General features: G+C 39.4%; 1 long non-coding RNA gene across 3 annotated transcripts in view; it reads right to left on the reverse strand.

Annotated features, from left to right (window-relative positions):
* Positions 1-9,354: 9,354 nt before the first annotated feature.
* LOC140517541 (uncharacterized) overlaps positions 9,355-16,099 on the reverse strand; it is a 29,642-nt gene continuing 22,897 nt past the window's right edge. Inside the window, exons 4-5 of one of the 3 annotated variants that reach the window (XR_011971631.1) lie at positions 10,916-11,090; positions 9,356-10,666 (exon numbers count right to left, since the gene is read on the reverse strand). This is a non-coding gene — a long non-coding RNA (uncharacterized lncRNA). Of the gene's footprint in view, positions 11,091-16,099 lie in introns of all 3 variants that reach the window. The other 2 variants (XR_011971628.1, XR_011971630.1) reach the window with 2 other exon arrangements.

Below are 16,099 nucleotides of genomic sequence, written 5' to 3' on the forward strand. Positions count from 1 at the left end.
TGAGTTTCCAAGGTGGAGGTATCTTCCATCCTCTGAGAACTAAAGACATTTTACTTGGTGCTGTCTGAGAGAACCCTGTACGTTTTTAAACCAGGGGAGAATAGGATTGGCCTGCTTCCCTCTCACAGGGGGATGAGAAACCTGGATAAGACTCCAAAGCCTAAGTCAAATTCCTTTATTTTACATGTGTGGAAACTGAGGCACAGAGAAGCTAATCACTTGCTCAAGGTTACAGGGACAGTAATCATCAGAGGTAGGATTTGCACCTGCATCCTCTGATTCCCTAGCCAATGATTTTTCCATTGTACCAGGGTGTAGGGCATTCATTGCCTTTATAAGTTTGTCCAGCCAAACATAATCCTGTGATCAGACAGAGCTGGATGAATGGGGACCCAGGTAGCTGGGTAACTCAGCTCCTCCTCTCCTGTCTGCCTCCCCCTTCCGTTTCTCCTCTCCAAAGGAAGGTAAATTTGGGTGGCCAAAAGATGGCCAGTTGACTGAGTTTTACTGGCTAGTTCCTTTCCTCCCCTCTCTTCCTCTCCCTTCCTCTCCTCTCTTCTACCAAAACCTTAAACCTACTGCACTCTGAAACTGGGACACCAATGGGGCCCTGTCTAAGGGCTCTTCTGGACCCTCCTGGCTTTAGAGTGATTATCAATAGCAACTGTTGCTGTTTCTCTCCAAGTCTGATGTGTTTCTTTTTCTTGGCCTCCTTAAAGGGGCCATGCCTGGGCTACTTCTTAAACAGGCCTATTCAATGAATAGGCATTGTCTCACCCTAAGTGAGTACCAGCAAAGACCTTGGCCTAAAGGGGCCAAGGTCTCCCAGTGCATCCTGGGTCATCTCCAGTCATTCCAATGAATATCTGGTCACTGGATTCAGATGGCTATGTAGGAGAAGTGAGGCTGGTGACCTGCACAGCCCTCCCTCACTCAAAACAAAGTCAAGTGCAAGTCATGTCATCATTTCTCTGATAACATGGTCTTCTTCAACAATGAAGGATGAACACAAGTTTGTCCAGCATGCTGAATGAAGGCTGAACAAAGCCAGACCAGCTCCATGGCTCCAGAATTTAGCCAAGGTCTGGGCAGAAGAAGAGAGTGAAACTCATCTTCAGGGAGTCTCTTGTGACACAACCTGGCCTTGCTCAAATATCATTGTTTTGGACCAACTCTGCTTTGCATAATTTAGCTCTATTTAAATTCAATCTTTATTAGATAGTGAAACCAAGTAAAACAACCTGAATTTGGGTATGGTAAAGCAATTAGGACCAAAGAGGAGAGTCAGCTCACAGCAACACAAGCTCCATCCTGAACGTGCTGATCTTTTCCTGTCCCTATCATAACCAGAGTCATGACGTAATGATGGGTTTGTTGCCAGAGGAACATTGTCACTACAACTGAAATCTTAGAACATGTAGAGACCCATGGCTGCTTCTTCCCAGATTCTAATCCCTGCAGATCTTGTAGCTAAGGGAAATAATAGCTCAGGTTTCCATAGAGATTTTCTAGTTTCCTCAAGGATTCTCCCCCTCAAAACATCTCATGTGAAGCAGGTAGTGCAAGAATGATTAATCCCATTTTACAAAATGGCTTCTGAAGGCAACATGACAGCCATAACTACCTTGGCCAATCTGAGTTCTAACCCAGAGCAATATGGCTTCCTTGCCATTGTTTACATGGCCAACTAACCCGATGCCATGTTACTTCACTAAACCCTTACCTTAACCATGCTCCCTGACTACTGGCCACTAGATATTTCTGCCTGGGTATCCCATTAGACATGTGGGTTTGTCCTTCATTCTCAAAGAAGACCATGACATCAAGATGATGACATGACTTGAAGTTGACTTTAATTTGAGGGAGGGAAGACTGTGCAAAGTCACCAACCTCACTTTCTCCTCCAGAACTATCTGGGTCCAGTGGCCTGCTATTCATCAGGAAGACTAGAGATGGCCCAGGATACAATGTGAGACCCTGGCCATTTTAGGCTAAGATCTTATCAGATTTTCCCTTTGAGTGAGATACACCCATTCAATGAATAGGCCTCTTTAAGTAGTTAGTCAAGGGATGGCCCCTTTTCAAAGTTAACTGCAAGTCATGTCATCATCTTGATGTCATGGTCCTCTTTGAGAACGAAGGACAAACTCAACCTGTGAGTGAGTAGCAGCTCCTCCTCTCTTCTCCTATCCTCTCCGTCCTTGCCTGGGGTGCTCTACACAGGGAAAGGTACACTTCCATGGCCAAAAGCTGCCTTTTTTTCTTTGGGTTTACTGGCTACATTTCTTGCTCAAAGACCAACCCTTAAGCCCAATTCACTCTGGAGCTCATAGATTGGACAACAGGTCCCCACCCACCTAGCACAGAGTGAAAGTAAGTACTAAATCTTAACTGTTTGACTTCTACCCATTAGAAATCTCAAAGGGGAATCCATTATCTCCTCCCCACCCCCAATCTCACTTCTCCCTGAAACTTCCTTATCTCTGTTGAGGATACCACTTTCTTTCTAATCACCCATCTAGTGCCATCCTTGACTGTTCCTTTTTCCTTTTGCCACATCCCCCTAGCCCTGCCATATCCAGATGACAAGTGTTATTGAATTTTCCTCCGATCTCTTACAGTTCCCTCGCTCTTTTCTCCATTTACATGGCCATCACATCAGTTCTAAGACATTCTCCATCATTTGGATTATTCAATTAGCCGCTTGCTTCCCATCTCCTCTTTCTAAACTCCCTCCACCTTGCTGCAAAATGGACCTTCCTAAAGTACAAATGTGATTGCTTAAGATCCCTAAGTGACTCTGTATTATCTATAAGATAAAATGCAACATCCTCAGTCTGACATTTTAAGTCTTTCAGAATCTGGCATGAAGCTACCTTACAAGACCATTCTCTAACCAGAGCCCACTTGATGGTTATGGGCTATATCCTTCATGCCTAGGATGTCCTGACTCCTTGCATTCATCTCTTTTCTGTCTTAACTACTTCCCTTCAAGACACAGTTCAGATGAAACCTCCTACATGTAGTCTTTCTAAATTCCTCTAGTTGTTATCTCTCTACCTCCTCAAATTATCTATCTTCCCTGCTTGCATTCTGACTCACTCACCCCTTACCTCCACAGAATGGTGTAAGCTGACTTCTTGAAGAGAACTTTTCATTTTTGTCTATTTTTCAATCATGGAGCACAGTGACTCAGTTTCTTTACCTGTAAATGAGGGGTTTGTACTCTAAGGACCCTAAGGTGCCTTCTATCTCTAAATCTGCTCTTAATAAATATTTATTGAGGTGGATGGAATTTAGAGCCTTTTACAGTGAGAAAGGACCTAAGGCACCAATTAGTCCAACTCTCCAACTAAGGCCCAAGGAATGGTCCAAGGTCATTCTACCTGATTTCTCTGCCTCACTTAAATCTAATTCACTCACCAGTTAAGACATCACCCTCCTAATGTCATTTGTCTTCTTCAAGAATGAAGGATGAAGAACAATTCTTCCCACTGAGCTACACTGTCAAGTTCCTTCCCAACTCACTATTTGGTCTTCCTTTGTAGCTACCAGGATGACTGGCTCATCCTACTGATGCAAGGCTTCAGATCCCTCCATTTCTGCTCCCTGGAGGCAGTGTGGCATAGTAGAAAGATGTATGGACAAAAATCTTCAAAACCTGACTCTGATACTTGCTACCCATGTGACCTTGGCTAAGTCATTTACTCTCGGAGCCCCAGTTCCTTCACCTATAAAATGGATACAATAATACTTCTATTGCCAACCTTGGAACTTTGTTATAGGGAAATCACCTTGTAAAATTGTACTATACAAAGAGGCTACTTTCACTTGTATGGGAGGAAAAAAAAGCTTTAAAAATGAATGCATGATACTCAAATGGAATGGGGAAATAGTGGGTTCTTCCTTGCTGAAGGGCTGCAAACAAAGGCTGGATGATTACTTCCAGAAAGAATTCATGTTCAGGAATAGGCCAGAATAGAGAGCCATTGAGGTCTCTTCCAATTCTGAGATGGAAGAATTTCAGTTTAATTATTAGTTTCACTGGGCTTCTCATTATATGACTTGTGGCCAACAGTCTTCTTCAACTGAAAGGTCAACCCTTTAGCTGTTTAATCCAAGTTGTCCCCTATTGGCTCCAGAAAAGCCTCCAGGCTGCTCCCAGGTTAATGTTTTGAGTCATGAAGTCCTACCTCAAATAACCTCCTCAAGTATCCTGAACTTAAAGATTCACAGTCTTTAGGAGTGATCTACTTTTTGGAGGAATGGAGAGGGTGCCTGCTTTTCCTGCTGGCATCTCCAGTTGGAAGACAAAGGTCAAAAGGCAGTAGATACCTCACCAAGTTTGGAGAACAGCAAGAGGCCAGTTTGGCTTGAATGAGAGAATGTGTGAAACACAGTAATGTGGGATGTCTTGGAAGGACACCCCAACACACCAAACCGAGAAAACTGTACCTTGTCCTAGAAGCAATGGCTTGTCAACAAAGGTGTTTGAGCAGTGGCATGTTTATCCACAAGGCAGCTAGGTGAATTAGTGGATAGAGTACCTGGCCTGGAATCAGAAAGACATGTTCCTGAGTTCAAATCTGGCCTCAGATACTTACTAGCTTTGTGACCCTGGACAAGTCACTTAAGTCTATTTCCCTCAGTTTCCTCATCTGTAAAATGAGCCAGGGAAGGAAATGGCAAACCAGTCTAGTATCTTTACCAAGAAAACCTCAGATAGAGTCATGAAAAGTCACATATGACTGAAATTACCAAGCAACAATATCTATCCAGCTTTATTTTCCCATTCTTTATGCTTATATGTATTATGTGTTCTCATAAAGATGATGCCCAACTGAAAAATGAGGCCAATTACACAATTTCAAATCCAGTGTCCCATATACAAAATGGTACATGTGGTAGTTAGGTTCATAGGTCAGGCCATGGAAAACCTATATCATTCATAATTAGCTTAAAGGAGGCTATGGTGCTATGCTATGATGCTTACTCTATATTTAACACATAATCTAGTTGAAATTTTGCTGTTATTAATTTTACTCGATGTTAATACTATGGTACTAATTCCATCAAACTAAACTATCACATTTAATAAAGTTCCTATGTGGAAAATGAGTTCACAGACACAAACTTATAAAAGTAGGGACTCATCCATTCTCTTCATTTCCTTTCTCCCACTCTCTATCCTTCCCCTAGCATTAGGATGAAAATAAACAATTCCTTGATCTTTCCTTGGAGAGTAGCAAAAACCTGGAAGTGAAATGGGTGCCCGTTGACTGAGAAATTGATAAATAACCAATGGTAAGTATGAATATAATACAACAGTATTGTTCAACAAAAATATGAGGCATCCAGAGAAGCAAAGGAAGATTTGTATGAACAGACACAGAGTGAAATAAACTGTACCAAAAGAACAAAGTACACAGTGATGACAACTATATCAATGCAAAAAGCACTAAGAGGAAGCCAAACTCAGAGTTGTTGAAAAACCACTTAGAGTTTCAGAAAATAGATAGAATATAACTTCTGCTTCAGCAGAGACGGGAGGGACTACCAGGAAAGAATGGCCTATACATTGTCATATGAGGTCATATATTTGTACTTAATTTATTTTTCATTATAAGGGAGAATTCAATTCTGGGGCATATTTCCACATATGACAATGTTATCAAAACAAAAATGTGTCAATAAAACTTAAAAAAAAAACCTTTGCTATTGTTTAAGGGATTAAGAAAATCTGCAGCTATTCTTAAAGCTGTTTTATTATAATCACTAGACTATCATGAGGATAAGCCTTATTCCTTAATTATTTCACCACATATGTTGCCCTGGCCACCATCTGCATTGGTAGAGAAAGGTATGCATCAACAGAGCTCCTTATGCCATTGAAATCATAGGTACTGTAACAAACAAACAAATAAAAAAAAGCCTAGAATTTTCCACTCAGGATGACACATTTATTGATCCTTTTGCTAAATGTTGATTCTCTGAAATATTTATTCCAGCTCTCCAGCAACTTTATGCCACTTTCACTTATAGGTTTAAGTGATAGGAGAACTCTCTGGCCAATCCATTTGGACCGATCAAACTACATGATTGATTGTGAGCAATCCCAGCTTGGCTCATTTTTTAACTGGGTATAAAAGAGATGGGCATCAAAGAAATAGTCTGAGAAATTCAAGCGTTGCATAAATCACCAATGAGCTAGCTTCTCATGGTTGAAAAAAGGTAACTTTTATGGAAAAATTGGGAAATCATATTATTTCTCCATGTATTAAACAATTCCTTGGTACTGCTAAATACATAGAGCATCTGGGAATTGTCTGCATGAAATCATTGTCTAAATTCTCTGTCTTGTGCCATGGAATGGATTTTTATATTAAAAAAGACTGCAAGGGAGAATGATGCAAGCCAGATCTCTTGACATAATCCACCAAAAGCCAGCTTTCCATGAATGTTGGCCAAGAATCTATGTTGATTTCACAGAGCCAGGCCAAAAGAAAGATTTCTTGATTGTGACAATTTCCTCGTGAAAATGGTTGCCCACGTCATTATTTCCATCTCCAGTCTCTATTACAATTGCAATTCTCTGCTTGTTATTTGAAACAGTGATTTTTTGGTGCTACTAGTTTTGACCATGTATCTGATTGACTTAGGTTTTAAGCTTTAGGAATGCGTGCACAGGGGGCCTTTTTTGGAGTTGTCCCCATCATTCATTCTTCTTTCAGCAAATAGAATAATTCAGATCACTAAAGATGCCCTGAAGCAAACTAGGCAGCTACAGTGGATAGAGTGCTGGACCTAGAGTCAGAAAGATCTGAGTTCGTATGCCCAAAGGGCTATAAAATTGTGTATACCCTTTGACCTACCAGTACCACTTCTAGGTCTGTTTTCCAAAGAGATCATAAAAATGGGAAAAGGATGCAAGTGTACAAAAATATTTTCAGTAGCTCTCTTGTGGTGGCAAAGAATTGGAAATTGAGGGGATGCCCATCAGTTGGGCAATGGCTGAACAAGTTAAGGTATATGAATGTAATGGAATACTATTGTGCTATAAGAAATAATGACTTGAGAAAAACCTGGAAAGACTTATATGAACTGGTGATAAATGAAGTGAGCAGAACCAGGACAACACTGTACGTAGTAGCAGCAATATTTTGTGCTGACTAACTTTAAGAGACTTAGCTCTTCTCATCAATGCAAGAATATAAGACAACTCCAAAATACTCATGATGGAAAATGCTATTCACATCCAGAGAAAGAGCTATGGAGTCTGAATGCTGATCAAAGCAGACTATTTGCTCTTTTTCTCTTTTCTTGTTTTATTTTGTTTCTTCTTCCTTGTAGTTCCTCCCATTCTTTCTGATTCTTCTTTACCTCTTGACTAATGTGAAAATTGGTTTAATATGAATGTATAAGTAGAACCTACATCAGATTGCATGCCATCTTGGGGAGAAGGAAGGTGAGGGAGGAAGAGAAAATTAAAAACTCAAAATCTTATGGAAGTGAATTTTGAAAATTAAAAATAAATCAATTATATATTTAAAAAAAGAATGTGAGCACCTAGAAAGTGGGGGGGAGGAGAAAGGTCTGAGTTCAAATCCTGCCTCAGAAACTCACTAGCTGAGTGACTCTGGGCAAGTCACTTTACTTCATTTTCTTTAACTGTAAAATGGAGATAATAGCACTTATCTCCCAGAGTCATTGTGAAGATCATATGAGATTATATTTCTAAACACTTAGTGTAGTGTCAGGTATATAATAATATAATTCAATAAATAATATAATTTAATAAATGTTTGCTTCCATCCTCTCTATTAGGGGAAATTGCCAATAAAACTCATCAGGCTCTTTTATACTCAATATATTACTTCATTTTCAATAGCAGGAAATGGTTCCATTGAATTTCTAAGGAATTATGTCTCCATCTTACCGTAGATGAGGACTTACAAGCCAAAATATATTATCTGTGTTTGCATTGTGTTTATTTCTATTACAAAGGTGTCTTCATTAGCAATTATGAAATGAAATAAAGGTGAGTTTCTGCCATTATAATTGAGGTTATAAGAGTGTAGATGTGACATCATTATATTGATATCTACAATGACTTGGCAACAGTAGAACCATTAGAAATATTCCCTTTATAGTCAAGTAGCGTTATTCTTTCACCTGTATTTCCTGAAAAATCATAAAGCCCATCAAGTTAAAAAATGGGTAATTATACTCTGGCCACCACAATGACTGATGTGGAGTCTCTTGTCATTACTACATCTCCTAGAATAACATAGAGAGAAACTCACAAAAGAGCTCTTCTTTTCTACTTAAGATTATTTTAATTAAAAGGGGAGGAATCTAATATGCATGAAGCAACATGGTAATTTTACTTCCTTTCACATCCTTAATTTAATGCTTATCTTTAAAATTTTCGTAGTTTAAAAAGAAATAACATGGCACAATGAAACGGGAGCTGGATTTGCAGCCCAGGGTTGTTCTTTTTGTTTTGATTTTTGGTGGGTTTTGTTTGTTTTGTTTTGTTTTTTGCAGTCCTGCAGTTTTTTGCAGACTGGCAGGTCTACCACTCTAGTTCCTGTACCATCTAACTGCTTCAGTCCCTCTGTATGCTGTGTATGTGGCAGTGATGTGCTTGTAAGCTGGTGTGGTGGAAGGAAAAGGAATAAGAATAAACAAGTGGCAAAGTTGGAAGCTTTTGCTATGGCAGGGTATTTCAGGAGTGGTCTGAGAAAAAGAGCAGAAAGGTTTGATCTGAGCATGATAATGTGGGGGGAAATTAAGGGGAAAGGAGGGGAAAGGTAACATGGAAACTAAAACATTTAGTTTCATGACTTAACTTGAGAGCAAAAAGATATTTCTCTGGGTATACCCTTGGACTTTCTTCCCTTGATTTGTAACCTTTGTGTGTAGAGGTGTTCATGGGGGTGCTGGATTTGGGCCTGGTTGATGATACTCCATGTGTTGTATTACTAGTATAGAGTGATCAGTGATCAAAGCAAAAAGCCCAGATCCAACTGTGTTCTTCATATCTGGATTGGGCTCAACTGAGGTCACTGCCAGCTTTCCATTTGCAAGGAAGAACACCTGGAAGATACTAGTTAACCTAAAGCCATGCAAACTCATGGGAGAAATGTTTCAGTATTCAGCTGAGAATTTGGCTTCTATTCAATGAACTTTAAAAAATAAAATAAAATCTACTTGAGAAACAGCTTAAATGGTGTGAGATAGAACCCAGCTGAGGTTCTTACATATTGTCTTGTCCAACTAACAAAAATAGTAGCATGCAAAAAAGTCACAGAACAAGTATGATCCCAGGGAAGATAGTGATTAGCTATATTCAAATCTGGAAAAGGAAACAAAAATAATTACATTTCAGAAGATTCATAAGTTTTTATGTAATGGTTAAATCTGTGAATTCTCTGATTTTTATATTGAGATAGCATACATCAAGATGTCTTCTTGGAAAATTAGGAAGAATGAAAGACAGAAGGCCAATACTTGTGGCTACAAAGAATCCTTGATTTTAGAATGTTCTTTTCCACATTGGTTTTGGTTGAATGGTAAAAATCATTTGTTTTCTCTACTCTTATGTTAATGTTCCATGATGATTTTTGTGTCCATTTATCCTGAGTAAATATGCATTAAGACCACATTATTCCACACTAATTTTATTAATCATTTTCTCCTTTTTTGGTCTTCCCTGTGCAGGAGAACTAATAGAGTGTTCAAGATTTATGATTGTGCATGAGACCCAGCATTCATACCACGAAGATCCCCTATTCGTACCAGTAAGAGGGTATCACTGTCTCCTTCTTAAAAACACCATTGAAATGTTCATCCGTTGACAGTAGTGTTTCCCCAGAGTCCATCATCTGACCACAGTTATTATTGCATGTGCACAATGAGGACATTGAGCATGGAAGCAACCAATGAGAACGAGACACTGTTGTCAACTTGTCAGCCATTGTGTTCATATTAATAACCACTGCAGCTGTCTGAAGCTCAAATTAACATCTTTGCAACTGAGCTGAATACTTCCAGCTCTATTTTGGGATCTTTTCAAAGAAAACAAACCACATTTATTTTGAGGTTCTTTATTAAACCATTCACCGTAAGATCTCCTCTGAATCTTGCATCTTCCCTTTCTTCTGTGACAGCAATGGCATTTGTGATGGTTTGATAAAATGCTTTATGCCCATTGTCTAAGTAGTTCAGGAGTTATTACTCCCATTTTAGAGTTGAAGAAACTGGGTCTCCCAACTTGCAGGGACAACTCGATGGCTTGTCCAATGTCTTTCAGCAAGTAAATGACAAAAGTCTCGTGGCCAGGTTTTCTAACTTCAAATTCAATGAAGCAGTGAGAACTGCTTATGTTCAGATTTCTACTATTCTATTTGCTATTTTGTTAGCTATTTCAGCAAATCCACTTCATCCATATCTTTATGGTAACCCAACCCAAATGCAGACTTCTCTCAGGAGAAACAGGTAGAACTATCTGTGCAATGGGCATGCATGAGATGTCTGTACAACCACACACCAATGGCTTTGCCCCACAATGAAACTGAATGAAGGTTAAATGGAACTCTATGAGACCAGACCTTAGTCTCAGAAGAAAATATCACCAGCAGAGAAATGATCAGTCACATAGGTTCTGTAAACCAAGAAAAGATGAAGAATAAGGGAGAGAACTGGAAGGAAGCGCTTGCCCCAGGGCATAGGACTGTGCCATACAACATTATTGAATTATCATACAATTCCTTGAATTCAATGTTTCCAATGAAACCATTTCGGTAAAATGCTAGAGACCAAGAAATACTCCACTTCAATATCATCCAAAATGAAAAAAACTCTTTTAAAGAACCTACTATGTGTAAGATACTCTGGTGGGTGCTAGGCTTACCCCAGTAGAACTGGTAGATAAGAAAATTTGTTCCAATGGCCATGAAGATGACTGAAACAAGTGCTGTGGAGTGCTTAGAACTTGGTCAAACACTGAAGATTCCGAGGTCATCCACTGCATCCTGGGTCATCACCAGTTATCCTGAATTTTGTCTTGTCACTGTATTTCATTGACTCTGGAAGGGGAGGGAGAAGGACAGGGAGAGGGAGAGGGAGAGGCTGACGACTTTGTGCAATTCTACTTCACTTAAATCTAATGTGAGTACAAGTCAAGACACCACCCCATGATGACATTAGTCCTCTTCAAAATGAAGGACAAACAACAGTGATACAAGGATGAAAACAAAAAAAAAGAAAACAGACCCTACATTTGACAAACTTGTTTCTATTTCATAATACAGCATATAAACAAGGGGCCATCAGTTTGAGAGCTAGGACATACCTCTTGAGTCCAACCTCTTCATATTTTAGAAATGAGAAAACTGAAACACATAGAAGCTAAATATGTGACTTGCCCACGTCACATTTCTAATAAGTTCTAAAGTGAGATTTGAATTTTGCTCTTCCCGACTCCAAGCCTAGTACCTAATTTACTACACCAAGTGCTTGTCACAAATAAACAGATGGTAATTCAAGGAGGGAAACAACACTGACAAATAAGGTAATCCTGAAAGTTTTAGCAATGGAGGCTGCTTATCAGTTGAGCCTTGAAGGAAGTCAGAGATTATAAAAACGATAGTTAGAACTTGGTATAGCAATAAAATGTTGGCAAAATATTTTACAGGGTCAGGTAAGTAGTGAAGTGGACAGAGCGCTGATCCTGGAGTCAGAAAGACTTGAGTTCAAATCTGGCCTCAGACACTTGACACTTATTAGCTATGTGACCTTGGGCACATCACTTAACCCTGATTTCAACAACAACTTTATATATTATCTCATTCATCAAAACAATCCTATGAGGTAAATGGGGATATTATTATACCCATTCTGTAGATGAGGAAACTCAGAGTGAGGAAGGTTAAATGACTTGTGCATTTACAAAGCTAGGAAGAGTCTAAGGCAAAATTCAAATTTATATCCTAAAACAACTATTGTTTCTACTGTACTACCTTGATGACTAAAAAGCAGGTGTGCATGGGGAAACATCCCTGGCATGGGGATCAGCAGCCAATATTGATGTAAAAATATCTAATTGATCTAAAAATTTTGTTTATATTTGGTCATCTAAAAAGAGAAGTGTTTTTTTACCCTTGATTTTAAAAAAAATAGGAGAAAGCTAAGAAAGACTAGAATGTCCATGCCAACAGTGCCTGAAGCAAACCTTTTATTTATTGATTATTCTACAACTGAGCAGTCACTAGTGCCCACTCTAGAATTTTATATAGTCTGTGGAGTCTGACATGGAATTGTTGTTCAGTTGTTCCAGTTGCATCTTTGTGATCCCATTTGGGATTTTCTTGGCAAAGACATGGAAGTGGTTTGCCATTTCCTCTCCAGCTCATTTTACACATGAGGAAACTGAGGTAAACAAAGTTAAGTGACTCTCCAGGGTCACACAGCTAGGAAGTGTTTGAATCTGGATTTGGACTCAGGTTTTCCTGACTCCAGACCCAGTGCTCTATTCACTGTGCCATCTAGCTGTCCTCTAACAAAGAATATCATTTAACACAGATAGTAGTCAAACCTTAACCAGGTGAGTCTATCTCTGGCCATCTCTTTGCAATATGGGAAGCATCGATTTCAGATCTCTCAAGAGTATCTCATTTGAAATGCAAGTTTACTGAAGAAGAAGAAAAGAAATTACTCCATCTTCAAGTCATAGAAAGCCTGTGATGACTCGGATGAGTTGGCTTTGGGTATGTCTTTCATTGTCTCTACTGGTCCACCGGGACCCCATAGAATTTGCTGCAGATGCGATTGTGAAGGATTTTTAAAAACAGTCTCTTAGGGGCTACATGTATAAAAAACTTCAGCATGAAACTCATGAAATGAACTTTCTAAATTGCATTGTAGTAAGACACACTAGGGATTAATGAGGTATAAATCAACTAGAATGGTACAGCAAGCTATCAGTTCTAAATGGCAAATCCATTCAACCTGGCTTGATTGCTGAATCTTCATTTCCAAATCTGATGGTTTTGTCAGGACCCTCATTCTTCCTGACCTCTCTTCAGCCTTTGGAACTACTGACTACCTTCTCTCCATTCTGGATTTTCACAACATTGCTCCCTCCCAGTTCTTCCCATACATGGCTGGCTACCATTTCTGGGTCTCTTTTGTTGCTTGTGTCAATAACCCATAGGCAGCAGCTAGGTGACATAGTGGATAGAGTACTAGGCTTGGAGTTGGATAGAACTAATTGAGTTCAAATCATACCTCAGATATTTACTAGCATGTGATCTTGGGCAAGTCACTTAACCACCTTTAATTCCCTCAGATGTGAAATGGGAGTAATAATGACAGTACCTACTTCACAGGATTATTATGAGTTTCAAAAGACTCAGAACGGTGCTCAGTACATAGTAGGTGCTTAATAAATACTTGTTTCTCTCCTTCTATGTCCTTGTGTGTGAGATGCCCCAGGGCTTTCCTCTCTTCTCATTTCACAGTCTCTCAGTCATCATACCAGCTCCCACTGATTCAACTATCATCTCTTGGGAGCTAATCCCTCCTAGACTCTCTTCGGAATTCTAGTCCCATTTTATCCAGTGCTTATTGGACATTTAGAAATGGATGTCCCGTAGGCATCTTAAAATCAATGTGTCCAAAACAGATCTCAATATCTTTCCTCTCAAACCCTCCCATCTTCCCAAATTCCTTCTGGTTATGGCACCACCATTCTACCAACAACCCAAGATCACAGCCTCTGTGTCATGTCTGACTCTTCAGCTCTCATCCCCCATAGCCTCACAGTTGTCAGCTTTTGATTCCATCTTCACGACATCTCTCATATCTCCCCTTTCTTCCTTCTATTGATTATCTTCAATTTGTCCTATCTATCTCTTGTTTGGACATAGTTGTTTGAACACTGTTTCCCTCATTACACTGTGATTTCTTTGAAAGCAGGGATTGTCCTTGGTCTTTTTTTTGTACCCCTGCGCTTAGCAGAGTGCCTGGCACATCCTGAGCACTTAACACATGATTGTTTGACTGACCAGTTAAGATAATCAATTAAACTGAACTAACAAGTTAATAACTGTTGATGGCTTAATGTTTTGCTGTTTTCAGTTATATTTACATTTTAACATTTCATGTCAACCATGAAGTCTCTAATCTTTTGTCAGATAATATTTATATGAAAATAAACTGTACTCATTTCATCAAAGTCTTGGTATGGCCTCTTTTTTAGAGAGGAAGGAAGAAAGAAGGAGTAGAAAATCTGCTCCCAATGAAATCCTCAGTGGAATAACGGAGAGAGATAAAGTGATTTAATGTAAATGAATCATTCTATAAATGCTAAATGTTGCTGGTTGCCACTGTTGTTACCACTGCAGAGCACTATGTTCCCTTCCATTCTTGGAATCCCACTAAACTGGGATGGAGATTCATGACACAAAGGTGGTAATGTAGAGGAAGCAAGAAATTGGGAGAGATATTAAGTAATCCTCTTCTGATCTGGATCATTCTGTTTTGACCCACATGGTTCTCATTCATATAATGCTTTAAGATTTGCAAAGCACTTCACATACATTATATCCTTCAAGTCTCACAATAACCCTGTAGAGCTAATCCTATTATTATCATCATTTTACCAATGAGGAAACAGACTGAGAAAGTTAAATGACTGTCCCAGATCACTTTAAACATCATCACCCTAGACAAATAATTTAGAGTACTTGCTTATACATTTCCTGCTCATAAAATCTTCCCCCTTTCATTTTCATTTTCCAACAAAGGCTTTTTGGATTAATATGTACAACCTCTAAAACCATCAAGGAATGTAGATTAAACTGTTCCATCCAGCAGCAAAAATCAATCTCAGGGCCTCATTTGCTAGAATTCTGCAATAGCAAAGAAATACACACGCTCAGATTCAGTGGGCAAGCTACTGGCCAGGGTGCTAAGCTGACTGACTGCCGCTGAGGAAATAGCTGCCCATGGTGCTGAATCAAGCACTTTCCACTCCACCCCAGGGATTTTCACACCTGAGAATCCCAAGTAATTTAAATCAGTCAGGCAATGAAGCTGGGACAACTGAAAGTATAAGAGGCAGAATGTGGCCTCTGCTTGTCTGAGTCATGACAGAGACACATGAAAACAATGAGAACCATCTGGTTATCTCAAACTGGCCAACCCTCAGCCCTCACAAAATCAGAATTTCAGAGTTGGAAGGTACATCAGTGACAAAAAGCCAAAATGGGGTCGTGAAGAGTCGGACACAACTGAAGCAACTGAACAACAATAAGTCTAGTGAACCCCTGAATAAAGAGTCCTTTCTATAAAATAAATACATCTATTCAGCCTTGGGTTGAAAGCTTCTCATGAGGGGTAACACATTATTTCTCAAGGCATTTCATTCATTCTATTATTTCACTTCTAGATAACTGTAATTGCTAGGGGATTTTCTTTACTCCAAACTTAAATTTGTCACTTTGCAAGTTGTACCCATTCCTCACTCTGGAGACAAACAGAATGAGTCTCATCTTTCTTCCATGCAACAACTCTTCAAATACTTGGAGTTAGCTATTAAATTAAATCCCCCCCCCCATACACACACACACACACGCACACACTCCAGAACATCAATTTCCTTCTGAAGACATGGTACCTAGAGCTGTATAGATCAGTCTATTTATGACCTGACTAGGACAAGGTACAGTGAGACAGCTTATTTCTTAATCAAATTATTGGAGGATTATAGATTAAGAACTATAGGGGGCATTAGAAACCCTTGAGTTCAGCCCTCTCATTTTACAGATGAGGAAACTGAGACTCAAAGTCCTGCATACTATGCCTCTATTAATGTTGCCTAAGATTGAATCAGTACTCTTGGCTGCTCTAACAAGTGGTGCATATTGAGCATGTATAAACTAATGTCTAGCCCTGTTACTCTTACTTTGGTTCACAATTGTCTCCAGGTAATTTTCAAGGAGTTATCTTTGTTAATAGGAAAAGGAGCTCCAGGTAAAGGTCCCCAAGGCAATTACCTGCACATGCTGCTTGATCTCTCACTCCCCAGCACCAC

This window comes from Notamacropus eugenii, chromosome 1 (genome assembly GCF_028372415.1).
Source record: "Notamacropus eugenii isolate mMacEug1 chromosome 1, mMacEug1.pri_v2, whole genome shotgun sequence".
Lineage (NCBI taxonomy): Eukaryota > Metazoa > Chordata > Mammalia > Diprotodontia > Macropodidae > Notamacropus > Notamacropus eugenii.